Source organism: Pseudophryne corroboree, chromosome 3 (genome assembly GCF_028390025.1).
Source record: "Pseudophryne corroboree isolate aPseCor3 chromosome 3, aPseCor3.hap2, whole genome shotgun sequence".
Taxonomy (NCBI): Eukaryota; Metazoa; Chordata; class Amphibia; order Anura; family Myobatrachidae; genus Pseudophryne; species Pseudophryne corroboree.
In genome coordinates this window covers 331,937,220-331,965,118 of record NC_086446.1, presented here as the reverse complement: position 1 = coordinate 331,965,118, position 27,899 = coordinate 331,937,220, and the positions used below count along the sequence as shown (strand labels likewise).

The window sequence follows — 27,899 nt, the reverse complement described above, 5'->3', positions numbered from 1 at the left end:
CCCATTATGCATTAGCGAACTCAGACGCTCATATATTTTAAAAGCACGGTGTTTATACATTGTACTGTACATTCTTCCTTTTACACAATTACTGTAGTTGCGTCTCCATACACATACAGTACAGTACTCCATACTTTTTCCACCGCCTCCCGTTACGCCTACAGTATTGCCAGAGCTGTAGATCAATCCGCCGCTATACTGTACGATCGAAAGTACTGGATTAGTGGAGCATTAGCTACACAGTGGTGGAGATGTGTAATGCATGATGAGTATCTAGATCGCCTCAACGCGCCTGCCTGTGATTAAACTCAGCTATCGCCTTAGCGTGACTAAACGCCCGTCTCGGCAGAGAAACAGTCAAGATAAAGGTGGCTACATCTGTAATAGAACTAAGCACTTTTAAAGAACCTAAGAAAACAGGCTCATTCCGGATATGAACCTGGGGCCTTTTCCACGCAAAGCAAAAATCATACACCCAGACCAACAAGCCACAAGCTAAATAATTTCTTATTCAGATTTTACCATTTTTAAAGTAAAACTCAAATTATTTAATAAAAAAATGCAATAAGCTGGAAAAAAAGATGTTACATTTTAAAAATACCATAACAATTTAAAAATGTATTGGTAGCATAGCTAAAATGTATCCTTAAGGTAAATTTTTGTCCCAGTAGGCATATTTGGAAAGTTCTGTGCCAAGATTTAGGGGTTCCTATAGAGTTTGAAGTTTTCTGATAGTTGGAACCTAAGACTTGTCTCATACTGTGTGCAACTTAAGCATACAGACCAAGAAGAAAGAAAAAAAACAAAAACCTGCAATTAATTGTTGACCTTTTTGTTTGTCAAAAAGAGCCTATTCTTTTAAGCCACTCATTGTTTCTTAGAAAAAAGCAAGGTAAGAGAAAAACCTGTAATTTCATTTTGACCGTTTTTTATTTGTCAAAATGAGACTTCTTTGAAGCCACTCAAGGTTACTTAGACAAAATGGAATCTACAGTATACCCAATATACCACCAAATGGTTGACAGTTTACTAAATATGCATAAGTATTTATTTTTTGATGGATTTTCAAAAGCAAAAATCACTTGATGCTTTTGACATCAATCCGATAATGGAACCATGGGATTTAAAGGAACCGGAGAAGATGGGCTCATCCAGGATTTTTAACCCGGGACCTCTCGCACCCTAAGCGAGAATCATACCCCTAGACCAACGAGCCAACTGTTCATGCATTTTCATGTATACTAAAGAAATTGGAAGTGAAACTGTTGGAATACATTAGTAAGTATTTTAAAATACTATCAGATAATAGAACTAAGCACTTTCAAAGAACCTGAGAAAACAGGCTAATCCAGGATATGAACCTGGGGCATTTTCCACCCAAAGCAAAAATCATACACCCACACCAACAAGCCACAAGCTAAATAATTTCTTATTCAGATTTTAGCATTTTTAAAGTAAAACTCAAATTATTTAATAAAAAAATGCAATAAGCTGGAATAAAAGATGTTACATTTTAAAAATACCATAACAATTTAAAAATGTATTGGTAGCATAGCTAAAATGTTTCCTTAAGGTAAATTTTTGTCCAAGTATGCATATTTGGAAAGTTCAGTGCAAAGATTTAGGGGTTCCTATAGAGTTTGAACTTTTCTGATAGTTGGAACCTAAGACTTGTCTCATACTGTGTGCAACTTAAGCATACAGACCAAGAAGAAAGAAAAAACAAAAACCTGCAATTAATTGTTGACCTTTTTGTTTGTCAAAAAGAGCCTATTCTTTTAAGCCACTCATTGTTTCTTAGAGAAAAGCAAGGTAAGAGAAAAAACTGTAATTTCATTTTGACAGTTTTTATTTGTCAAAATGAGACTTCTTTGAAGCCACTCAAGGTTACTTAGACAAAATGGAATCTACAGTATACCCAATATACCACCAAATGGTTGACAGTTTACTAAATATGCATAAGTATATATTTTTTGATGGATTTTCAAAAGCAAAATTCACTTGATGCTTTTGACATCAATCAGATAATGGAACCATGGGATTTAAAGGAACCGGAGAAGATGGGCTCATCCAGGATTTTTAACCCGGGACCTCTCGCACCCTAAGCGAGAATCATACCCCTAGACCAACGAGCCAACTGTTCATGCATTTTCATGTATACTAATGAAATTGGAATTGAAACTGTTGGAATACATTAATAAGTATTACAAAATTCTATCCGAAAATAGAACTAAGCACTTTTAAAGAACCTAAGAAAACAGGCTCATTCCGGATATGAACCTGGGGCCTTTTCCACCCAAAGCAAAAATCATACACCCAGACCAACAAGCCACAAACTAAATAATTTCTTATTCAGATTTTACCATTTTTAAAGTAAAACTCAAATTATTTAATAAAAAAATGCAATAAGCTGGAAAAAAAGATGTTACATTTTAAAAATACCATAACAATTTAAAAATGTATTGGTAGCTTGGCTAAAATGTATCCTTAAGGTAAATTTTTGTGCAAGTAGGCATATTTGGAAAGTTCAGTGCCAAGATTTAGGGGTTCCTATAGAGTTTGAAGTTTTCTGATAGTTGGAACCTAAGACTTGTCTCATACTGTGTGCAACTAAAGCATACAGACCAAGAAGAAAGAAAAAACAAAAACCTGCAATTAATTGTTGACCTTTTTGTTTGTCAAAAAGAGCCTATTCTTTTAAGCCACTCATTGTTTCTTAGAGAAAAGCAAGGTAAGAGAAAAACCTGTAATTTCATTTTGACAGTTTTTTATTTGTCAAAATGAGACTTCTTTGAAGCCACTCAAGGTTACTTAGACAAAATGGAATCTACAGTATACCCAATATACCACCAAATGGTTGACAGTTTACTAAATATGCATAAGTATTTATTTTTTGATGGATTTTCAAAAGCAAAATTCACTTGATGCCTTTGACATCAATCAGATAATGGAACCATGGGATTTAAAGGAACCGGAGAAGATGGGCTCGTCCGGGATTTTTAACCCGGGACCTCTCGCACCCTAAGCGAGAATCATACCCCTAGACTAACGAGCCAACTGTTCATGCATTTTCATGTATACTAATGAAATTGGAAGTGAAACTGTTGGAATACATTAGTAAGTATTTTAAAATACTATCAGATAATAGAACTAAGCACTTTTAAAGAATCTGAGAAAACAGGCTAATCCAGGATATGAACCTGGGGCATTTTCAACCCAAAGCAAAAATCATACACCCAGACCAACAAGCCACAAGCTAAATAATTTCTTATTCAGATTTTACCATTTTTAAAGTAAAACTCAAATTATTTAATAAAAAAATGCAATAAGCTGGAAAAAAAGATGTTACATTTTAAAAATACCATAACAATTTAAAAATGTATTGGTAGCATAGCTAAAATGATTCCTTAAGGTAAAATTTTGTCCAAGTAGGCATATTTGGAAAGTTCAGTGCCAAGATTTAGGGGTTCCTTTAGAGTTTGAACTTTTCTGATAGTTGGTACCTAAGACTTGTCTCATACTGTGTGCAACTTAAGCATACAGACCAAGAAGAAAGAAAAAAACAAAAACATGCAATTAATTGTTGACCTTTTTGTTTGTCAAAAAGAGCCTATTCTTTTAAGCCACTCATTGTTTCATAGAAAAAAGCAAGGTAAGAGAAAAAACTGTAATTTCATTTTGACAGTTTTTAATTTGTCAAAATGAGACTTCTTTGAAGCCACTCAAGATTACTTAGACAAAATGGAATCTACATTATACCCAATATACCACCAAATGGTTGACAGTTTACTAAATATGCATAAGTATATATTTTTTGATGGATTTTCAAAAGCAAAATTCACTTGATGCTTTAGACATCAATCAGTAAATGGAACCATGGGATTTAAAAGAACCGGAGAAGATGGGCTCGTCCGGGATTTGAACCCGGGACCTCTCGCACCCTAAGCGAGAATCATACCCCTAGACCAACGAGCCAACTGTTCATGCATTTTCATGTACACTAATGAAATTGGAAATGAAACTGTTGGAATACATTAGTAAGTATTTTAAAATACTATCAGATAATAGAACTAAGCACTTTTAAAGAACCTGAGAAAACAGGCTAATCCAGGATATGAACATGGGGCATTTTCCACCCAAAGCAAAAATCATACACCCAGACCAACAAGCCACAAGCTAAATAATTTCTTATTCAGATTTTACCATTTTTAAAGTAAAACTCAAATTATTTAATAAAAAAATGCAATAAGCTGGAATAAAAGATGTTACATTTTAAAAATACCATAACAATTTAAAAATGTATTGGTAGCATAGCTAAAATGTTTCCTTAAGGTAAATTTTTATCCAAGTATGCATATTTGGAGAGTTCAGTGCAAAGATTTAGGGGTTCCTATAGAGTTTGAACTTTTCTGATAGTTGGAACCTAAGACTTGTCTCATACTGTGTGCAACTTAGGCATACAGACCAAGAAGAAAGAAAAAACAAAAACCTGCAATTAATTGTTGACCTTTTTGTTTGTCAAAAAGAGCCTATTCTTTTAAGCCACTCATTGTTTCTTAGAGAAAAGCAAGGTAAGAGAAAAACCTGTAATTTCATTTTGACAGTTTTTTATTTGTCAAAATGAGACTTCTTTGAAGCCACTCAAGGTTACTTAGACAAAATGGAATCTACAGTATACCCAATATACCACCAAATGGTTGACAGTTTACTAAATATGCATAAGTATTTATTTTTTGATGGATTTTCAAAAGCAAAATTCACTTGATGCTTTTGACATCAATCAGATAATGGAACCATGGGATTTAAAGGAACCGGAGAAGATGGGCTCGTCCGGGATTTTTAACCCGGGACCTCTCGCACCCTAAGCGAGAATCATACCCCTAGACCAACGAGCCAACTGTTCATGCATTTTCATGTATACTAAAGAAATTGGAAGTGAAACTGTTGGAATACATTAGTAAGTATTTTAAAATACTATCAGATAATAGAACTAAGCACTTTTAAAGAACCTGAGAAAACAGGCTAATCCAGGATATGAACCTGGGGCATTTTCCACCCAAAGCAAAAATCATACACCCAGACCAACAAGCCACAAGCTAAATAATTTCTTAATCAGATTTTACCATTTTAAAAGTAAAACTCAAATTATTTAATAAAAAAATGCAATAAGCTGGAAAAAAAGATGTTACATTTTAAAAATACCATAACAATTTAAAAATGTATTGGTAGCATAGCTAAAATGTTTCCTTAAGGTAAATTTTTGTCCAAGTATGCATATTTGGAAAGTTCAGTGCAAAGATTTAGGGGTTCCTATAGAGTTTGAACTTTTCTGATAGTTGGAACCTAAGACTTGTCTCATACTGTGTGCAACTTAAGCATACAGACCAAGAAGAAAGAAAAAACAAAAACCTGCAATTAATTGTTGACCTTTTTGTTTGTCAAAAAGAGCCTATTCTTTTAAGCCACTCATTGTTTCTTAGAGAAAAGCAAGGTAAGAGAAAAACCGGTAATTTCATTTTGACAGTTTTTTATTTGTCAAAATGAGACTTCTTTGAAGCCACTCAAGGTTACTTAGACAAAATGGAATCTACAGTATACCCAATATACCACCAAATGGTTGACAGTTTACTAAATATGCATAAGTATTTATTTTTTGATGGATTTTCAAAAGCAAAATTCACTTGATGCTTTTGACATCAATCAGATAATGGAACCATGGGATTTAAAGGAACCGGAGAAGATGGGCTCGTCCGGGATTTTTAACCCGGGACCTCTCGCACCCTAAGCGAGAATCATACCCCTAGACCAACGAGACAACTGTTCATGCATTTTCATGTATACTAATGAAATTGGAAGTGAAACTGTTGGAATACATTAGTAAGTATTATAAAATTCTATCAGATAATAGAACTAAGCACTTTTAAAGAATCTGAGAAAACAGGCTAATCCAGGATATGAACCTGGGGCCTTTTCCACCCAAAGCAAAAATCATACACCCAGACCAACAAGCCACAAGCTAAATAATTTCTTATTCAGATTTTACCATTTTTAAAGTAAAACTCAAATTATTTAATAAAAAAAATGCAATAAGCTGGAAAAAAAGATGTTACATTTTAAAAATACCATAACAATTTAAAAATGTATTGGTAGCATAGCTAAAATGATTCCTTAAGGTAAAATTTTGTCCAAGTATGCATATTTGGAAAGTTCAGTGCCAAGATTTAGGGGTTCCTTTAGAGTTTGAACTTTTCTGATAGTTGGAACCTAAGACTTGTCTCATACTGTGTGCAACTTAAGCATACAGACCAAGAAGAAAGAAAAAAACAAAAACATGCAATTAATTGTTGACCTTTTTGTTTGTCAAAAAGAGCCTATTCTTTTAAGCCACTCATTGTTTCATAGAAAAAAGCAAGGTAAGAGAAAAAACTGTAATTTCATTTTGACAGTTTTTAATTTGTCAAAATGAGACTTCTTTGAAGCCACTCAAGATTACTTAGACAAAATGGAATCTACAGTATACCCAATATACCACCAAATGGTTGACAGTTTACTAAATATGCATAAGTATTTATTTTTTGATGGATTTTCAAAAGCAAAATTCACTTGATGCTTTTGACATCAATCAGATAATGGAACCATGGGATTTAAAGGAACCGGAGAAGATGGGCTCGTCCGGGATTTTTAACCCGGGACCTCTCGCACCCTAAGCAAGAATCATACCCCTAGACTAACGAGCCAACTGTTCATGCATTTTCATGTATACTAATGAAATTGGAAGTGAAACTGTTGGAATACATTAGTAAGTATTTTAAAATACTATCAGATAATAGAACTAAGCACTTTTAAAGAATCTGAGAAAACAGGCTAATCCAGGATATGAACCTGGGGCCTTTTCCACCCAAAGCAAAAATCATACACCCAGACCAACAAGCCACAAGCTAAATAATTTCTTATTCAGATTTTACCATTTTTAAAGTAAAACTCAAATTATTTAATAAAAAAATGCAATAAGCTGGAAAAAAAGATGTTACATTTTAAAAATACCATAACAATTTAAAAATGTATTGGTAGCATAGCTAAAATGATTCCTTAAGGTAAAATTTTGTCCAAGTAGGCATATTTGGAAAGTTCAGTGCCAAGATTTAGGGGTTCCTTTAGAGTTTGAACTTTTCTGATAGTTGGAACCTAAGACTTGTCTCATACTGTGTGCAACTTAAGCATACAGACCAAGAAGAAAGAAAAAAACAAAAACATGCAATTAATTGTTGACCTTTTTGTTTGTCAAAAAGAGCCTATTCTTTTAAGCCACTCATTGTTTCATAGAAAAAAGCAAGGAAAGAGAAAAAACTGTAATTTCATTTTGACAGTTTTTAATTTGTCAAAATGAGACTTCTTTGAAGCCACTCAAGATTACTTAGACAAAATGGAATCTACATTATACCCAATATACCACCAAATGGTTGTCAGTTTACTAAATATGCATAAGTATATATTTTTTGATGGATTTTCAAAAGCAAAATTCACTTGATGCTTTTGACATCAATCAGTAAATGGAACCATGGGATTTAAAAGAACCTGAGAAGATGGGCTCGTCCGGGATTTGAACCCGGGACCTCTCGCACCCTAAGCGAGAATCATACCCCTAGACCAACGAGCCAACTGTTCATGCATTTTCATGTATACTAATGAAATTGGAAATGAAAATGTTGGAATACATTAGTAAGTATTTTAAAATACTATCAGATAATAGAACTAAGCACTTTTAAAGAACCTGAGAAAACAGGCTAATCCAGGATATGAACCTGGGGCATTTTCCACCCAAAGCAAAAATCATACACCCAGACCAACAAGCCACAAGCTAAATAATTTCTTATTCAGATTTTACCATTTTTAAAGTAAAACTCAAATTATTTAATAAAAAAATGCAATAAGCTGGAATAAAAGATGTTACATTTTAAAAATACCATAACAATTTAAAAATGTATTGGTAGCATAGCTAAAATGTTTCCTTAAGGTAAATTTTTGTCCAAGTATGCATATTTGGAGAGTTCAGTGCAAAGATTTAGGGGTTCCTATAGAGTTTGAACTTTTCTGATAGTTGGAACCTAAGACTTGTCTCATACTGTGTGCAACTTAAGCATACAGACCAAGAAGAAAGAAAAAACAAAAACCTGCAATTAATTGTTGACCTTTTTGTTTGTCAAAAAGAGCCTATTCTTTTAAGCCACTCATTGTTTCTTAGAGAAAAGCAAGGTAAGAGAAAAACCGGTAATTTCATTTTGACAGTTTTTTATTTGTCAAAATGAGACTTCTTTGAAGCCACTCAAGGTTACTTAGACAAAATGGAATCTACAGTATACCCAATATACCACCAAATGGTTGACAGTTTACTAAATATGCATAAGTATTTATTTTTTGATGGATTTTCAAAAGCAAAATTCACTTGATGCTTTTGACATCAATCAGATAATGGAACCATGGGATTTAAAGGAACCGGAGAAGATGGGCTCGTCCGGGATTTTTAACCCGGGACCTCTCGCACCCTAAGCGAGAATCATACCCCTAGACCAACGAGACAACTGTTCATGCATTTTCATGTATACTAATGAAATTGGAAGTGAAACTGTTGGAATACATTAGTAAGTATTATAAAATTCTATCAGATAATAGAACTAAGCACTTTTAAAGAATCTGAGAAAACAGGCTAATCCAGGATATGAACCTGGGGCCTTTTCCACCCAAAGCAAAAATCATACACCCAGACCAACAAGCCACAAGCTAAATAATTTCTTATTCAGATTTTACCATTTTTAAAGTAAAACTCAAATTATTTAATAAAAAAAATGCAATAAGCTGGAAAAAAAGATGTTACATTTTAAAAATACCATAACAATTTAAAAATGTATTGGTAGCATAGCTAAAATGATTCCTTAAGGTAAAATTTTGTCCAAGTATGCATATTTGGAAAGTTCAGTGCCAAGATTTAGGGGTTCCTTTAGAGTTTGAACTTTTCTGATAGTTGGAACCTAAGACTTGTCTCATACTGTGTGCAACTTAAGCATACAGACCAAGAAGAAAGAAAAAAACAAAAACATGCAATTAATTGTTGACCTTTTTGTTTGTCAAAAAGAGCCTATTCTTTTAAGCCACTCATTGTTTCATAGAAAAAAGCAAGGTAAGAGAAAAAACTGTAATTTCATTTTGACAGTTTTTAATTTGTCAAAATGAGACTTCTTTGAAGCCACTCAAGATTACTTAGACAAAATGGAATCTACAGTATACCCAATATACCACCAAATGGTTGACAGTTTACTAAATATGCATAAGTATTTATTTTTTGATGGATTTTCAAAAGCAAAATTCACTTGATGCTTTTGACATCAATCAGATAATGGAACCATGGGATTTAAAGGAACCGGAGAAGATGGGCTCGTCCGGGATTTTTAACCCGGGACCTCTCGCACCCTAAGCAAGAATCATACCCCTAGACTAACGAGCCAACTGTTCATGCATTTTCATGTATACTAATGAAATTGGAAGTGAAACTGTTGGAATACATTAGTAAGTATTTTAAAATACTATCAGATAATAGAACTAAGCACTTTTAAAGAATCTGAGAAAACAGGCTAATCCAGGATATGAACCTGGGGCCTTTTCCACCCAAAGCAAAAATCATACACCCAGACCAACAAGCCACAAGCTAAATAATTTCTTATTCAGATTTTACCATTTTTAAAGTAAAACTCAAATTATTTAATAAAAAAATGCAATAAGCTGGAAAAAAAGATGTTACATTTTAAAAATACCATAACAATTTAAAAATGTATTGGTAGCATAGCTAAAATGATTCCTTAAGGTAAAATTTTGTCCAAGTAGGCATATTTGGAAAGTTCAGTGCCAAGATTTAGGGGTTCCTTTAGAGTTTGAACTTTTCTGATAGTTGGAACCTAAGACTTGTCTCATACTGTGTGCAACTTAAGCATACAGACCAAGAAGAAAGAAAAAAACAAAAACATGCAATTAATTGTTGACCTTTTTGTTTGTCAAAAAGAGCCTATTCTTTTAAGCCACTCATTGTTTCATAGAAAAAAGCAAGGTAAGAGAAAAAACTGTAATTTCATTTTGACAGTTTTTAATTTGTCAAAATGAGACTTCTTTGAAGCCACTCAAGATTACTTAGACAAAATGGAATCTACATTATACCCAATATACCACCAAATGGTTGTCAGTTTACTAAATATGCATAAGTATATATTTTTTGATGGATTTTCAAAAGCAAAATTCACTTGATGCTTTTGACATCAATCAGTAAATGGAACCATGGGATTTAAAAGAACCGGAGAAGATGGGCTCGTCCGGGATTTGAACCCGGGACCTCTCGCACCCTAAGCGAGAATCATACCCCTAGACCAACGAGCCAACTGTTCATGCATTTTCATGTATACTAATGAAATTGGAAATGAAAATGTTGGAATACATTAGTAAGTATTTTAAAATACTATCAGATAATAGAACTAAGCACTTTTAAAGAACCTGAGAAAACAGGCTAATCCAGGATATGAACCTGGGGCCTTTTCCACCCAAAGCAAAAATCATACACCCAGACCAACAAGCCACAAGCTAAATAATTTCTTATTCAGATTTTACCATTTTTAAAGTAAAACTCAAATTATTTAATAAAAAAATGCAATAAGCTGGAATAAAAGATGTTACATTTTAAAAATACCATAACAATTTAAAAATGTATTGGTAGCATAGCTAAAATGTTTCCTTAAGGTAAATTTTTGTCCAAGTATGCATATTTGGAGAGTTCAGTGCAAAGATTTAGGGGTTCCTATAGAGTTTGAACTTTTCTGATAGTTGGAACCTAAGACTTGTCTCATACTGTGTGCAACTTAGGCATATAGACCAAGAAGAAAGAAAAAACAAAAACCTGCAATTAATTGTTGACCTTTTTGTTTGTCAAAAAGAGCCTATTCTTTTAAGCCACTCATTGTTTCTTAGAGAAAAGCAAGGTAAGAGAAAAACCTGTAATTTCATTTTGACAGTTTTTTATTTGTCAAAATGAGACTTCTTTGAAGCCACTCAAGGTTACTTAGACAAAATGGAATCTACAGTATACCCAATATACCACCAAATGGTTGACAGTTTACTAAATATCCATAAGTATTTATTTTTTGATGGATTTTCAAAAGCAAAATTCACTTGATGCTTTTGACATCAATCAGATAATGGAACCATGGGATTTAAAGGAACCGGAGAAGATGGGCTCGTCCGGGATTTTTAACCCGGGACCTCTCGCACCCTAAGCGAGAATCATACCCCTAGACCAACGAGCCAACTGTTCATGCATTTTCATGTATACTAAAGAAATTGGAAGTGAAACTGTTGGAATACATTAGTAAGTATTTTAAAATACTGTCAGATAATAGAACTAAGCACTTTTAAAGAACCTGAGAAAACAGGCTAATCCAGGATATGAACCTGGGGCATTTTCCACCCAAAGCAAAAATTATACACCCAGACCAACAAACCACAAGCTAAATAATTTCTTAATCAGATTTTACCATTTTAAAAGTAAAACTCAAATTATTTAATAAAAAAATGCAATAAGCTGGAAAAAAAGATGTTACATTTTAAAAATACCATAACAATTTAAAAATGTATTGGTAGCATAGCTAAAATGTTTCCTTAAGGTAAATTTTTGTCCAAGTATGCATATTTGGAAAGTTCAGTGCAAAGATTTAGGGGTTCCTATAGAGTTTTAACTTTTCTGATAGTTGGAACCTAAGACTTGTCTCATACTGTGTGCAACTTAAGCATACAGACCAAGAAGAAAGAAAAAACAAAAACCTGCAATTAATTGTTGACCTTTTTGTTTGTCAAAAAGAGCCTATTCTTTTAAGCCACTCATTGTTTCTTAGAGAAAAGCAAGGTAAGAGAAAAACCTGTAATTTCATTTTTAAAGTTTTTTATTTGTCAAAATGAGACTTCTTTGAAGCCACTCAAGGTTACTTAGACAAAATGGAATCTACAGTATACCCAATATACCACCAAATGGTTGACAGTTTACTAAATATGCATAAGTATTTATTTTTTGATGGATTTTCAAAAGCAAAATTCACTTGATGCTTTTGACATCAATCAGATAATGGAACCATGGGATTTAAAGGAACCGGAGAAGATGGGCTCGTCCGGGATTTTTAACCCGGGACCTCTCGCACCCTAAGCGAGAATCATACCCCTAGACCAACGAGACAACTGTTCATGCATTTTCATGTATACTAATGAAATTGGAAGTGAAACTGTTGGAATACATTAGTAAGTATTATAAAATTCTATCAGATAATAGAACTAAGCACTTTAAAAAAACCTAAGAAAACAGGCTCATTCCGGATATGAACCTGGGGCCTTTTCCACCCAAAGCAAAAATCATACACCCAGACCAACAAGCCACAAGCTAAATAATTTCTTATTCAGATTTTACCATTTTTAAAGTAAAACTCAAATTATTTAATAAAAAAATGCAATAAGCTGGAATAAAAGATGTTACATTTTAAAAATACCATAACAATTTAAAAATGTATTGGTAGCATAGCTAAAATGTTTCCTTAAGGTAAATTTTTGTCCAAGTATGCATATTTGGAGAGTTCAGTGCAAAGATTTAGGGGTTCCTATAGAGTTTGAACTTTTCTGATAGTTGGAACCTAAGACTTGTCTCATACTGTGTGCAACTTAGGCATATAGACCAAGAAGAAAGAAAAAACAAAAACCTGCAATTAATTGTTGACCTTTTTGTTTGTCAAAAAGAGCCTATTCTTTTAAGCCACTCATTGTTTCTTAGAGAAAAGCAAGGTAAGAGAAAAACCTGTAATTTCATTTTGACAGTTTTTTATTTGTCAAAATGAGACTTCTTTGAAGCCACTCAAGGTTACTTAGACAAAATGGAATCTACAGTATACCCAATATACCACCAAATGGTTGACAGTTTACTAAATATCCATAAGTATTTATTTTTTGATGGATTTTCAAAAGCAAAATTCACTTGATGCTTTTGACATCAATCAGATAATGGAACCATGGGATTTAAAGGAACCGGAGAAGATGGGCTCGTCCGGGATTTTTAACCCGGGACCTCTCGCACCCTAAGCGAGAATCATACCCCTAGACCAACGAGCCAACTGTTCATGCATTTTCATGTATACTAAAGAAATTGGAAGTGAAACTGTTGGAATACATTAGTAAGTATTTTAAAATACTGTCAGATAATAGAACTAAGCACTTTTAAAGAACCTGAGAAAACAGGCTAATCCAGGATATGAACCTGGGGCATTTTCCACCCAAAGCAAAAATTATACACCCAGACCAACAAGCCACAAGCTAAATAATTTCTTAATCAGATTTTACCATTTTAAAAGTAAAACTCAAATTATTTAATAAAAAAATGCAATAAGCTGGAAAAAAAGATGTTACATTTTAAAAATACCATAACAATTTAAAAATGTATTGGTAGCATAGCTAAAATGTTTCCTTAAGGTAAATTTTTGTCCAAGTATGCATATTTGGAAAGTTCAGTGCAAAGATTTAGGGGTTCCTATAGAGTTTGAACTTTTCTGATAGTTGGAACCTAAGACTTGTCTCATACTGTGTGCAACTTCAGCATACAGACCAAGAAGAAAGAAAAAACAAAAACCTGCAATTAATTGTTGACCTTTTTGTTTGTCAAAAAGAGCCTATTCTTTTAAGCCACTCATTGTTTCTTAGAGAAAAGCAAGGTAAGAGAAAAACCTGTAATTTCATTTTGACAGTTTTTTATTTGTCAAAATGAGACTTCTTTGAAGCCACTCAAGGTTACTTAGACAAAATGGAATCTACAGTATACCCAATATACCACCAAATGGTTGACAGTTTACTAAATATGCATAAGTATTTATTTTTTGATGGATTTTCAAAAGCAAAATTCACTTGATGCTTTTGACATCAATCAGATAATGGAACCATGGGATTTAAAGGAACCGGAGAAGATGGGCTCGTCCGGGATTTTTAACCCGGGACCTCTCGCACCCTAAGCGAGAATCATACCCCTAGACCAACGAGACAACTGTTCATGCATTTTCATGTATACTAATGAAATTGGAAGTGAAACTGTTGGAATACATTAGTAAGTATTATAAAATTCTATCAGATAATAGAACTAAGCACTTTAAAAAAACCTAAGAAAACAGGCTCATTCCGGATATGAACCTGGGGCCTTTTCCACCCAAAGCAAAAATCATACACCCAGACCAACAAGCCACAAGCTAAATAATTTCTTATTCAGAGTTTACCATTTTTAAAGTAAAACTCAAATTATTTAATAAAAAAATGCAATAAGCTGGAAAAAAAGATGTTACATTTTAAAAATACCATAACAATTTAAAAATGTATTGGTAGCATAGCTAAAATGATTCCTTAAGGTAAAATTTTGTCCAAGTAGGCATATTTGGAAAGTTCAGTGCCAAGATTTAGGGGTTCCTTTAGAGTTTGAACTTTTCTGATAGTTGGAACCTAAGACTTGTCTCATACTGTGTGCAACTTAAGCATACAGACCAAGAAGAAAGAAAAAACAAAAACCTGCAATTAATTGTTGACCTTTTTGTTTGTCAAAAATAGCCTATTCTTTTAAGCCACTCATTGTTTCATAGAAAAAAGCAAGGTAAGAGAAAAAACTGTAATTTCATTTTGACAGTTTTTAATTTGTCAAAATGAGACTTCTTTGAAGCCACTCAAGATTACTTAGACAAAATGGAATCTACATTATACCCAATATACCACCAAATGGTTGACAGTTTACTAAATATGCATAAGTATATATTTTTTGATGGATTTTCAAAAGCAAAATTCACTTGATGCTTTTGACATCAATCAGTAAATGGAACCATGGGATTTAAAAGAACCGGAGAAGATGGGCTCGTTCGGGATTTGAACCCAGGACCTCTTGCACCCTAAGCGAGAATCATACCCCTAGACCAACAAGCCAACTGTTTATGTATTTTCATGTATACTAATGAAATTGGAAATGAAACTGTTGGAATACATTAGTAAGTATTTTAAAATACTATCAGATAATAGAACTAAGCACTTTTAAAGAACCTGAGAAAACAGGCTAATCCAGGATATGAACCGGGGGCCTTTTCCACCCAAAGCAAAAATCATACACCCAGACCAACAAGTCACAAGCTAAATAATTTCTTATTCAGATTTTACCATTTTTAAAGTAAAACTCAAATTATTTAATAAAAAAATGCAATAAGCTGGAAAAAAAGATGTTACATTTTAAAAATACCATAACAATTTAAAAATGTATTTGTAGCATAGCTAAAATGTTTCCTTAAGGTGAATTTTTGTCCAAGTATGCATATTTGGAAAGTTCAGTGCAAAGATTTAGGGGTTCCTATAGAGTTTGAACTTTTCTGATAGTTGGAACCTAAGACTTGTCTCATACTGTGTGCAACTTAAGCATACAGACCAAGAAGAAAGAAAAAAACAAAAACCTGCAATTAATTGTTGACCTTTTTGTTTGTCAAAAAGAGCCTATTCTTTTAAGCCACTCATTGTTTCTTAGAAAAAAGCAAGGTAAGAGAAAAACCTGTAATTTCATTTTGACAGTTTTTTATTTGTCAAAATGAGACTTCTTTGAAGCCACTCAAGGTTACTTAGACAAAATGGAATCTACAGTATACCCAATATACCACCAAATGGTTGATAGTTTACTAAATATGCATAAGTATTTATTTTTTGATGGATTTTCAAAAGCAAAATTCACTTGATGCTTTTGACATCAATCAGATAATGGAACCATGGGATTTAAAGGAACCGGAGAAGATGGGCTCGTCCGGGATTTTTAACCCGGGACCTCTCGCACCCTAAGCGAGAATCATACCCCTAGACCAACGAGCCAACTGTTCATGCATTTTCATGTATACTAAAGAAATTGGAAGTGAAACTGTTGGAATACATTAGTAAGTATTTTAAAATACTATCAGATAATAGAACTAAGCACTTTTAAAGAACCTGAGAAAACAGGCTAATCCAGGATATGAACCTGGGGCATTTTCCAACCAAAGCAAAAATCATACACCCACACCAACAAGCCACAAGCTAAATAATTTCTTATTCAGATTTTACCATTTTTAAAGTAAAACTCAAATTATTTAATAAAAAAATGCAATAAGCTGGAATAAAAGATGTTACATTTTAAAAATACCATAACAATTTAAAAATGTATTGGTAGCATAGCTAAAATGTTTCCTTAAGGTACATTTTTGTCCAAGTATGCATATTTGGAAAGTTCAGTGCAAAGATTTAGGGGTTCCTATAGAGTTTGAACTTTTCTGATAGTTGGAACCTAAGACTTGTCTCATACTGTGTGCAACTTAAGCATACAGACCAAGAAGAAAGAAAAAACAAAAACCTGCAATTAATTGTTGACCTTTTTGTTTGTCAAAAAGAGCCTATTCTTTTAAGCCACTCATTGTTTCTTAGAGAAAAGCAAGGTAAGAGAAAAAACTGTAATTTCATTTTGACAGTTTTTTATTTGTCAAAATGAGACTTCTTTGAAGCCACTCAAGGTTACTTAGACAAAATGGAATCTACAGTATACCCAATATACCACCAAATGGTTGACAGTTTACTAAATATGCATAAGTATATATTTTTTGATGGATTTTCAAAAGCAAAATTCACTTGATGCTTTTGACATCAATCAGATAATGGAACCATGGGATTTAAAGGAACCGGAGAAGATGGGCTCGTCTGGGATTTTTAACCCGGAACCTCTCGCACCCTAAGCGAGAATCATGCTGTCACAACTGAGGGCCTGAGCTGACGGGAGGCAGCCTCAGTTGTAGGGGCTGAGATGTACCGGAACCTGGGAGGTTGTATCAGACCCCTGGACATGTAAGTAACATGAAGAAGAACCGCCCGAAGGCGTGACCACGACAACTTGAATAAAAGTCAATGATGTTTATTTATGACAAACTCCATGCATCACAGTAGCAGTAAAAGAAACATAAAAGTCAGCAAAGAATAAATACAGTTCCTGGGAACTACAGGGTGGCAGGAGCCACAGGGCACTGGTAGTGTGAGATAGTTCTTATAATCTTCTAGATGGAAAGTCCTTACCAGGCCCGACTGTAGCAATGGAGATAACCCAGGATTGTACCAGCTGGTGTTCCAGGAAAAGCTGGGCTGCTGAAGATAAAACGGCTGCTGTGGATACTGGCTGGAACCAGACTGTTGTTGGCACGGAGTGGATACTGGCTGGAACCAGTTAAATAATAAATGAACTTGGGAGCGATGAAATATGAGCTGAAGTTAGGAGTTTGAGAGCGGTGAAATTATAATACCGGTGGAGAGTGGTAAAGTGTAGAAAGGACACCGGCCCTTTAAGAGAAGCTGTACTCTGCTGGAAGCTGGGCTGGAAGCAAGTAATGTTGTAGCTGGAAACAGATGAATCCACAATGGATCGGAGAGTCAGGCTACACCGCAGGTGGAATGCTGGTGCGGGTCTCTATGGTGGAAGTCTTGAGACAGGAGCTGGAACCTGGAAGACAATCACAGGAGAGAGACAAACAGGAACTAGGTTTGACAACCAAAGCACTGACGCCTTCCTTGCTCAGGCACAGTGTATTTATACCTGCAGCAAGGAAGGGATTGGCTAGGCAATTATGCAGATTAACAATACTGACAACAGATTGGAGGAAATGATCAGCTGACAGAATCCAAGATGGCTGCGCCCATGCAGACACTTGGAGGGAAGTTTGGTTTGTAATCCATGTGGTAATGAAAACAGTAATGGCGGCGCCGGCCACTGGAGACAGGAGACGCCAGACTGACAAGTGCACATCCAACCACGCGGACACAGCGGAGGCCACGGCTGACGTAATCGCCACTCTGACACTCTGCATGCAGAAGCTCAGGGACGGCGGCGGAGGCCGCGGGAGACGCCATGCCAGATGTAATAAGGCGTTACTGTGACAGCGTCTCAGAGAGACAGGAGAGGATGCAGGAATGTGAACATTAGGATAACAGATGGGATCCGGTCCTGGAGCGCTGAGCCAGCCTTAGGAGGCATCTGATGGGTAAGAAATGGCGTCCAGATACCCGGATCGTGACAGCACCCCCCCCTTTAGGAGTGGCCCCAGGACACTTCTTTGGCTTTTGAGGAAACTTGGAATGGAATCTCCGGACCAAGGCAGGAGCATGGACATCAGAAGCATTGGTCCATTAACGTTCCTCAGGACCGTAACCCTTCCAGTCAATAAGATACTGTAGTTGACCATAACGGTGACGTGAGTCCAGGATCTTGGCCACTTCATACTCAACGCCTCGTTGAGTTTGGACTTTCGGAGTTGGAGGAAGTGAGGAATGAAACCGATTCAAGATCAGCGGTTTCAACAGGGAAACATGGAATGTCCTGGGTATTTTTAAGAAGGGAGGCAACTGGAGTCTGTAAGCAACAGGATTGATGACTTGTTCAATCTTGAAAGGACCGATATAGCGAGGTGCAAACTTCATACTGGGAACTCTTAACCTCAAATTCTTCGTGGATAACCATACCCGATCACCCACCTTGAGAGCAGGAACTGCTCGACGCTTCTTATCCGCAAACTTCTTGTACCTGAACGATGCCTTGAGCAGAGCTGATCGTACACTCTTCCAGATATTGGCAAACTGATGCAAGGTGATATCCACTGCGGGAACAGAAGTTGCTGGAAGCGGTTGGAACTCAGGGACTTTAGGGTGGAATCCAAAGTTAGTGAAGAATGGTGTTGAAGCAGAGGAAGAATGATACTGGTTGTTATGACAGAACTCGGCCCAGGGAAGTAATTGAACCCAGTCATCTTGAGAGGAGGACACATAGATGCGGAGGAAGGCCTCCAAGTCCTGATTCACCCTCTCGGTTTGACCATTGGTCTGAGGATGGTAAGCCGTGGAAAACTTTAGCTTGACTTGAAGGACTTGACATAAACTTCGCCAGAATTTGGCTGTGAATTGAACTCCTCGATCTGAGATAATTTCTTCAGGAAGACCGTGGAGTCGGAAGATCTCTTGCATGAATACTTGAGCCAACTTGGAAGCTGACGGAAGACCGGTGAGAGGAATGAAGTGTGCCATCTTGGTGAACCGGTCAACTACCACCCAGATGGTATTGAACTTGTTGCACATGGGTAAATCTGTAATAAAATCCATCGACAAATGGATCCAAGGTCGACGGGGAACAGATAGTGGAACCAGTTGCCCCGCAGGCGACTGGCGGGATACCTTATGTTGAGCACACTTTGGGCAAGATGCAATAAACTCCAAGACGTCCTTTTTCAGAGTTGGCCACCAATAGGACCTAGAGATAAACTCCAGGGTTTTTTGGATACCTGTATGTCCGGCAAAACGGGAAGCATGGGCCCAATGCATGAGCTTCTTCCTTAGCATCGGTTTCACAAAACTTTTCCCTGATGGGGGCGTAGAGTCCATCCCTACCGTGGAGAATGCCAACGGATTTATAATAGGATGCTTGTCTGAAGACTCTGACTCATTTTCTTGCTCCCATGAGCGGGAAAGGGCATCGGCCTTGCGATTCTGAGAGCCCGGACAGAACTGGAGTTTAAAGTCGAACCTGGAAAAGAAAAGTGCCCATCTGGCCTGACGAGGGTTGAGACATTGTGCGCCTTTCAGATATAAAAGGTTCTTGTGGTCTGTAAGTATGGTGATTGAATGAGAAGCTCCCTCCAACAGATACCTCCACTCTTCTAGAGCGAGCTTGATGGCTAGCAACTCCTGGTCGCCAATGGCATAGTTGCGCTCAGCTGGGGAGAACTTCCGGGAGAAGAAACTGCAAGGGTGTAAATGGCCATCTTTAGCCATCTGAGATAACACCGCTCCTACTCCAACGGAGGAGGCATCCACCTCTAAGATGAAAGGAGAGTCGATGTCAGGCTGTTTCAGAACAGGCGCAGAGATGAACCTTTGTTTTAAAAGATGAAATGCTTGCATGGCTTCTTCAGACCACTTGGACGGGTTAGCACCCTTCTTAGTGAAAGCAGTAATAGGCGCCACAATGGTGGAAAAGTCTCGTATAAACTTTCGGTAATAGTTGGCGAACCCCAAGAACCTCTGGACCCCTTTGAGGGTTAAGGGTATCGGCCAATTTTGGATTGCTTGTAGTTTCTCAGGATCCATCTCTAGTCCGGAACCGGACACAATGTACCCTAGAAACGGAATGGACTTGACTTCAAAGACGCATTTCTCTAATTTGCAATAGAGATGATTGACACGGAGACGGGACAGAACCTCTTTAACCCAAAAACGATGTTCCTCTAAATCGTTGGCAAAAATGAGGATATCGTCTAGATAGACCACGACATGACGGTATAGAATGTCTCTGAAGATCTCATTGACAAAATGCTGGAAGACAGCTGGAGCATTGCTCAATCCGAAGGGCATGACGAGGTACTCATAATGTCCGTCACGAGTGTTAAAGGCGGTCTTCCACTCGTCACCCTCACGGATCCGGATGAGATTGTATGCACCTCTCAAGTCCAGCTTTGTAAAGATGGTAGCTCCGCTAACTCTGTCAAAGAGCTCAGTAATCAGGGGTAAAGGATAACGGTTCTTGATGGTAATGTCATTCAAACCTCTGTAGTCGATGCACGGCCGCAGACCACCATCTTTCTTTTTTACAAAAAAGAAGCCTGCGCCGGCTGGGGAAGAAGAAGGTCGAATGAACCCCTTTGCTAGGTTCTCTTTAATGTATTCCTCCATAGAATGCGTCTCAGGCAGAGACAACGGATAAGTTCGGCCTCGAGGTGGAACCTTCCCTGGAACGAGATCAATCGGGCAGTCCCATTCTCTATGAGGAGGAAGGATATCAGCAGAAGCTTTACTGAACACATCCGTGAAATCTTGATATGGAGGAGGTGGAACATCAGACGACCTGGGGGAGGAAGAACAGACAGGCAATACTTTAAACAAACATGTCTCAGCACAGGAGGAACCCCATGCCAGGATTTGCGTAGTCGTCCAATCAATTGTAGGATTGTGAAGACGGAGCCATGGAAGGCCCAGGACCACAGGATGTGTGGCTCTTGGAATCACTAAAAAAGAAATAAGTTCGGAATGAAAAACTCCCACTCTCAGACGAACTGGTAGAGTCCTTAAAGAAATAACTGCATCAAAAATTTTGCTGCCATCCACGGCAGTTAAAGAAATGAACGAAGGAAGTCTCTCGGTGGGTAGGGACCACCGTTTAACATAGGCTTCGGTAATAAAGTTCCCAGCTGCTCCGGAATCAAGGAGGGCAATGACGTTCCGATAACGTTGAGCAACTTGAAGCGAGACTGGGAGATTACAATCTTGAGGAGATGGAGAGGAGATCATTACTCCTAGCCGGCCCTCTCCTTGGCGAGCTAGGATTTGGAGTTTCCCGGACGTTTGGGACAGGCATTAATGGTGTGAGACGGAGCTGCACAATAAAGACAGAGAGACTCGGAGAGACGTCTTCGGCGCTCAGCAGGAGTTCAACGGGAACGGCCAATTTGCATGGGCTCATCTTTAGTTGGTGACAGTTGGCGAGGAGGAGGAGCAGAAGATTTTGGAGCAGATGATCTTCCACGCTCAGTTGCTCTCTCTCTGAAACGTAAATCAACTTTCGTGCAGAGTGAGATTAGCTCATCTAACTTAGAAGGTAAGTCTCTGGTAGCTAACTCATCTTTAATACGCTCAGATAAGCCATGCCAGAATGCAGCATACAGGGCCTCGTCGTTCCATGCCAGTTCGGATGCCAGGATCTGGAACTGTATCAGATATTGTCCTACAGTACGTGACCCCTGGCGTAAACGGAGAATCTCGGATGAAGCTGAGGTTACCCGGCCTGGCTCGTCGAAGATGCGCCTGAATGTTGACACGAAGGCAGTGTAGGAAGATAGCAGGGTGTCGGACCTCTCCCATAACGGTGATGCCCAATCAAGGGCTGAGCCACTGAGAAGAGAAATAATGTAGGCAATTTTTGTACGGTCACTGGGAAAATTGCCAGGTTGTAGCTCAAACTGAATCTCACACTGGTTGAGAAATCCCCTGCAGAATCTTGGAGATCCGTCAAATTTTGCTGGCGTTGGAAGATGAAGACGTGGAGCAGAAATGGGTAAGGTGGGTGGGGTTATAGCTGGAGTCACTGTGGTTGACGCACCAGACGCGCCTGATCCACGGAGAGTTGTCTGAATCCCATCCAGCCGAGTAGAGAAATCCTGGAGACAGCGGATGATGTGGCCCTGTGCAGCCTCCTGATGTTCTAGTCGGGCTGCCAGTTCTTGCATCGGCCTGGCCGCTTGATCCTGGTCTCCGGCTGGATTCATTAGGTCAGTGCTTACTGTCACAACTGAGGGCCTGAGCTGACGGGAGGCAGCCTCAGTTGTAGGGGCTGAGATGTACCGGAACCTGGGAGGTTGTATCAGACCCCTGGACATGTAAGTAACATGAAGAAGAACCGCCCGAAGGCGTGACCACGACAACTTGAATAAAAGTCAATGATGTTTATTTATGACAAACTCCATGCATCACAGTAGCAGTAAAAGAAACATAAAAGTCAGCAAAGAATAAATACAAAAGGTTTTCATAGGTGCGCCTGATGTGTGAAATGTATAACAATTGGTTAAATGCTTTATATAATAAGCAGTCAGAAAACTAGAACTAATAAATAAATAGCAATATAGAGAAATGGGATGAAAAAAGAAAAATATATCTTTATTTATAAAGAAATTTATGAAAAAAATATTAATAATAATAATAGAATATTCATGTAGAAAAAATGGGAGGAAAAAATCCCGGGGGAGGGGTCGGGGGATGAAACAAATGTAGTACTGATTAACTGGTGGTCAAGATATATGTTGTTTCACAGAATGCTGGTCACTCCAGAATGGTGGCGTCCCACCTCTGGGTGAATCATGAAGGTGTGCAAAAAAATGAAAGTCCAGAGCTAAACTAAAAATATCCGGATACACGAGCGCCATTCGCCCTCTGTGTATATATTTCAAAGAATAAATACAGTTCCTGGGAACTACAGGGTGGCAGGAGCCACAGGGCACTGGTAGTGTGAGATAGTTCTTATAATCTTCTAGATGGAAAGTCCTTACCAGGCCCGACTGTAGCAATGGAGATAACCCAGGATTGTACCAGCTGGTGTTCCAGGAAAAGCTGGGCTGCTGAAGATAAAACGGCTGCTGTGGATACTGGCTGGAACCAGACTGTTGTTGGCACGGAGTGGATACTGGCTGGAACCAGTTAAATAATAAATGAACTTGGGAGCGATGAAATATGAGCTGAAGTTAGGAGTTTGAGAGCGGTGAAATTATAATACCGGTGGAGAGTGGTAAAGTGTAGAAAGGACACCGGCCCTTTAAGAGAAGCTGTACTCTGCTGGAAGCTGGGCTGGAAGCAGGTAATGTTGTAGCTGGAAACAGATGAATCCACAATGGATCGGAGAGTCAGGCTACACCGCAGGTGGAATGCTGGTGCGGGTCTCTATGGTGGAAGTCTTGAGACAGGAGCTGGAACCTGGAAGACAATCACAGGAGAGAGACAAACAGGAACTAGGTTTGACAACCAAAGCACTGACGCGTTCCTTGCTCAGGCACAGTGTATTTATACCTGCAGCAAGGAAGGGATTGGCTAGGCAATTATGCAGATTAACAATACTGACAACAGATTGGAGGAAATGATCAGCTGACAGAATCCAAGATGGCTGCGCCCATGCAGACACTTGGAGGGAAGTTTGGTTTGTAATCCATGTGGTAATGAAAACAGTAATGGCGGCGCCGGCCACTGGAGACAGGAGACGCCAGACTGACAAGTGCACATCCAACCACGCGGACACAGCGGAGGCCGCGGCTGACGTAATCGCCACTCTGACACTCTGCATGCAGAAGCTCAGGGACGGCGGCGGAGGCCGCGGGAGACGCCATGCCAGATGTAATAAGGCGTAACTGTGACAGCGTCTCAGAGAGACAGGAGAGGATGCAGGAATGTGAACATTAGGATAACAGATGGGATCCGGTCCTGGAGCGCTGAGCCAGCCTTAGGAGGCATCTGATGGGTAAGAAATGGCGTCCAGATACCCGGATCGTGACACATACCCCTAGACCAACGAGCCAACTGTTCATGCATTTTCATGTATACTAATGAAATTGGAAGTGAAACTGTTGGAATACATTAGTAAGTATTATAAAATTCTATCAGATAATAGAACTAAGCACTTTTAAAGAACCTAAGAAAACAGGCTCATTCCGGATATGAACCTGGGGCCTTTTCCACCCAAAGCAAAAATCATACACCCAGACCAACAAGCCACAAGCTAAATAATTTCTTATTCAGATTTTACCATTTTTAAAGTAAAACAAATTATTTAATAAAAAAATGCAATAAGCTGGAAAAAAAGATGTTACATTTTAAAAATACCATAACAATTTAAAAATGTATTGGTAGCATAGCTAAAATGTATCCTTAAGGTAAATTTTTGTCCAAGTAGGCATATTTGGAAAGTTCAGTGCCAAGATTTAGGGGTTCCTATAGAGTTTGAAGTTTTCTGATAGTTGGAACCTAAGACTTGTCTCATACTGTGTGCAACTTAGGCATACAGACCAAGAAGAAAGAAAAAACAAAAACCTGCAATTAATTGTTGACCTTTTTGTTTGTCAAAAAGAGCCTATTCTTTTAAGCCACTCATTGTTTCTTAGAGAAAAGCAAGGTAAGAGAAAAACCTGTAATTTCATTTTGACAGTTTTTTATTTGTCAAAATGAGACTTCTTTGAAGCCACTCAAGGTTACTTAGACAAAATGGAATCTACAGTATACCCAATATACCACCAAATGGTTGACAGTTTACTAAATATCCATAAGTATTTATTTTTTGATGGATTTTCAAAAGCAAAATTCACTTGATGCTTTTGACATCAATCAGATAATGGAACCATGGGATTTAAAGGAACCGGAGAAGATGGGCTCGTCCGGGATTTTTAACCCGGGACCACTCGCACCCTAAGCGAGAATCATACCCCTAGACCAACGAGCCAACTGTTCATGCATTTTCATGTATACTAAAGAAATTGGAAGTGAAACTGTTGGAATACATTAGTAAGTATTTTAAAATACTATCAGATAATAGAACTAAGCACTTTTAAAGAACCTGAGAAAACAGGCTAAATCCAGGATATGAACCTGGGGCATTTTCCACCCAAAGCAAAAATCATACACCCGGACCAACAAGCCACAAGCTAAATAATTTCTTAATCAGATTTTACCATTTTAAAAGTAAAACTCAAATTATTTAATAAAAAAATGCAATAAGCTGGAAAAAAAGATGTTACATTTTAAAAACACCATAACAATTTAAAAATGTATTGGTAGCATAGCTAAAATGTTTCCTTAAGGTAAATTTTTGTCCAAGTAGGCATATTTGGAAAGTTCAGTGCAAAGATTTAGGGGTTCCTATAGAGTTTGAACTTTTCTGATAGCTGGAACCTAAGACTTGTCTCATACTGTGTCCAACTTAAGCATACAGACCAAGAAGAAAGAAAAAACAAAAACCTGCAATTAATTGTTGACCTTTTTGTTTGTCAAAAAGAGCCTATTCTTTTAAGCCACTCATTGTTTCTTAGAGAAAAGCAAGGTAAGAGAAAAACCTGTAATTTCATTTTGACAGTTTTTTATTTGTCAAAATGAGACTTCTTTGAAGCCACTCAAGGTTACTTAGACAAAATGGAATCTACAGTATACCCAATATACCACCAAATGGTTGACAGTTTACTAAATATGCATAAGTATTTATTTTTTGATGGATTTTCAAAAGCAAAATTCACTTGATGCTTTTGACATCAATCAGATAATGGAACCATGGGATTTAAAGGAACCGGAGAAGATGGGCTCGTCCGGGATTTTTAACCCGGGACCTCTCGCACCCTAAGCGAGAATCATACCCCTAGACCAACGAGACAACTGTTCATGCATTTTCATGTATACTAATGAAATTGGAAGTGAAACTGTTGGAATACATTAGTAAGTATTATAAAATTCTATCAGATAATAGAACTAAGCACTTTAAAAAAACCTAAGAAAACAGGCTCATTCCGGATATGAACCTGGGGCCTTTTCCACCCAAAGCAAAAATCATACACCCAGACCAACAAGCCACAAGCTAAATAATTTCTTACTCAGATTTTACCATTTTTAAAGTAAAACTCAAATTATTTAATAAAAAAATGCAATAAGCTGGAAAAAAAGATGTTACATTTTAAAAATACCATAACGATTTAAAAATGTATTGGTAGCATAGCTAAAATGATTCCTTAAGGTAAAATTTTGTCCAAGTAGGCATATTTGGAAAGTTCAGTGCCAAGATTTAGGGGTTCCTTTAGAGTTTGAACTTTTCTGATAGTTGGAACCTAAGACTTGTCTCATACTGTGTGCAACTTAAGCATACAGACCAAGAAGAAAGAAAAAAACAAAAACATGCAATTAATTGTTGACCTTTTTGTTTGTCAAAAAGAGCCTATTCTTTTAAGCCACTCATTGTTTCAAAGAAAAAAGCAAGGTAAGAGAAAAAACTGTAATTTCATTTTGACAGTTTTTAATTTGTCAATAGGAGACTTCTTTGAAGCCACTCAAGATTACTTAGACAAAATGGAATCTACATTATACCCAATATACCACCAAATGGTTGACAGTTTACTAAATATGCATAAGTATATATTTTTTGATGGATTTTCAAAAGCAAAATTCACTTGATGCTTTTGACATCAATCAGTAAATGGAACCATGGGATTTAAAAGAACCGGAGAAGATGGGCTCGTTCGGGATTTGAACCCGGGACCTCTCGCACCCTAAGCGAGAATCATACCCCTAGACCAACAAGCCAACTGTTCATGCATTTTCATGTATACTAATGAAATTGGAAATGAAACTGTTGGAATACATTAGTAAGTATTTTAAAATACTATCAGATAATAGAACTAAGCACTTTTAAAGAACCTGAGAAAACAGGCTAATCCAGGATATGAACCTGGGGCCTTTTCCACCCAAAGCAAAAATCATACACCCAGACCAACAAGTCACAAGCTAAATAATTTCTTATTCAGATTTTACCATTTTTAAAGTAAAACTCAAATTATTTAATAAAAAAATGCAATAAGCTGGAAAAAAAGATGTTACATTTTAAAAATACCATAACAATTTAAAAATGTATTTGTAGCATAGCTAAAATGTTTCCTTAAGGTAAATTTTTGTCCAAGTATGCATATTTGGAAAGTTCAGTGCAAAGATTTAGGGGTTCCTATAGAGTTTGAACTTTTCTGATAGTTGGAACCTAAGACTTGTCTCATACTGTGTGCAACTTAAGCATACAGACCAAGAAGAAAGAAAAAAACAAAAACCTGCAATTAATTGTTGACCTTTTTGTTTGTCAAAAAGAGCCTATTCTTTTAAGCCACTCATTGTTTCTTAGAGAAAAGCAAGGTAAGAGAAAAAACTGTAATTTCATTTTGACAGTTTTTTATTTGTCAAAATGAGACTTCTTTGAAGCCACTCAAGGTTACTTAGACAAAATGGAATCTACAGTATACCCAATATACCACCAAATGGTTGACAGTTTACTAAATATGCATAAGTATATATTTTTTGATGGATTTTCAAAAGCAAAATTCACTTGATGCTTTTGACATCAATCAGATAATGGAACCATGGGATTTAAAGGAACCGGAGAAGATGGGCTCGTCCGGTATTTTTAACCCGGGACCTCTCGCACCCTAAGCGAGAATCATACCCCTAGACCAACGAGCCAACTGTTCATGCATTTTCATGTATACTAATGAAATTGG

The 27,899-nt window shown here is 37.1% G+C and overlaps 10 non-coding genes across 10 annotated transcripts; all 10 read right to left on the bottom strand.

Moving 5' to 3' along the window:
- Positions 1 to 2,982: 2,982 nt before the first annotated feature.
- TRNAP-AGG (transfer RNA proline (anticodon AGG)) lies at positions 2,983 to 3,055 on the bottom strand. Its single transcript has one exon. It is a non-coding gene; the product is annotated as a tRNA-Pro (tRNA).
- An 848-nt stretch (positions 3,056 to 3,903) lies between these two features.
- TRNAP-AGG (transfer RNA proline (anticodon AGG)) lies at positions 3,904 to 3,975 on the bottom strand. The gene has a single exon. It is a non-coding gene; the product is annotated as a tRNA-Pro (tRNA).
- An 847-nt stretch (positions 3,976 to 4,822) lies between these two features.
- Positions 4,823 to 4,895, bottom strand: TRNAP-AGG (transfer RNA proline (anticodon AGG)). Its single transcript has one exon. It is a non-coding gene; the product is annotated as a tRNA-Pro (tRNA).
- A 2,690-nt stretch (positions 4,896 to 7,585) lies between these two features.
- On the bottom strand, positions 7,586 to 7,657 carry TRNAP-AGG (transfer RNA proline (anticodon AGG)). The gene has a single exon. It is a non-coding gene; the product is annotated as a tRNA-Pro (tRNA).
- Positions 7,658 to 10,347: 2,690 nt separating this feature from the next.
- Positions 10,348 to 10,419, bottom strand: TRNAP-AGG (transfer RNA proline (anticodon AGG)). The gene has a single exon. It is a non-coding gene; the product is annotated as a tRNA-Pro (tRNA).
- An 847-nt stretch (positions 10,420 to 11,266) lies between these two features.
- TRNAP-AGG (transfer RNA proline (anticodon AGG)) lies at positions 11,267 to 11,339 on the bottom strand. Its single transcript has one exon. It is a non-coding gene; the product is annotated as a tRNA-Pro (tRNA).
- A 1,767-nt stretch (positions 11,340 to 13,106) lies between these two features.
- On the bottom strand, positions 13,107 to 13,179 carry TRNAP-AGG (transfer RNA proline (anticodon AGG)). The gene has a single exon. It is a non-coding gene; the product is annotated as a tRNA-Pro (tRNA).
- Positions 13,180 to 15,866: 2,687 nt separating this feature from the next.
- Positions 15,867 to 15,939, bottom strand: TRNAP-AGG (transfer RNA proline (anticodon AGG)). Its single transcript has one exon. It is a non-coding gene; the product is annotated as a tRNA-Pro (tRNA).
- Positions 15,940 to 25,026: 9,087 nt separating this feature from the next.
- Positions 25,027 to 25,099, bottom strand: TRNAP-AGG (transfer RNA proline (anticodon AGG)). Its single transcript has one exon. It is a non-coding gene; the product is annotated as a tRNA-Pro (tRNA).
- A 1,769-nt stretch (positions 25,100 to 26,868) lies between these two features.
- On the bottom strand, positions 26,869 to 26,940 carry TRNAP-AGG (transfer RNA proline (anticodon AGG)). Its single transcript has one exon. It is a non-coding gene; the product is annotated as a tRNA-Pro (tRNA).
- Positions 26,941 to 27,899: the final 959 nt, after the last annotated feature.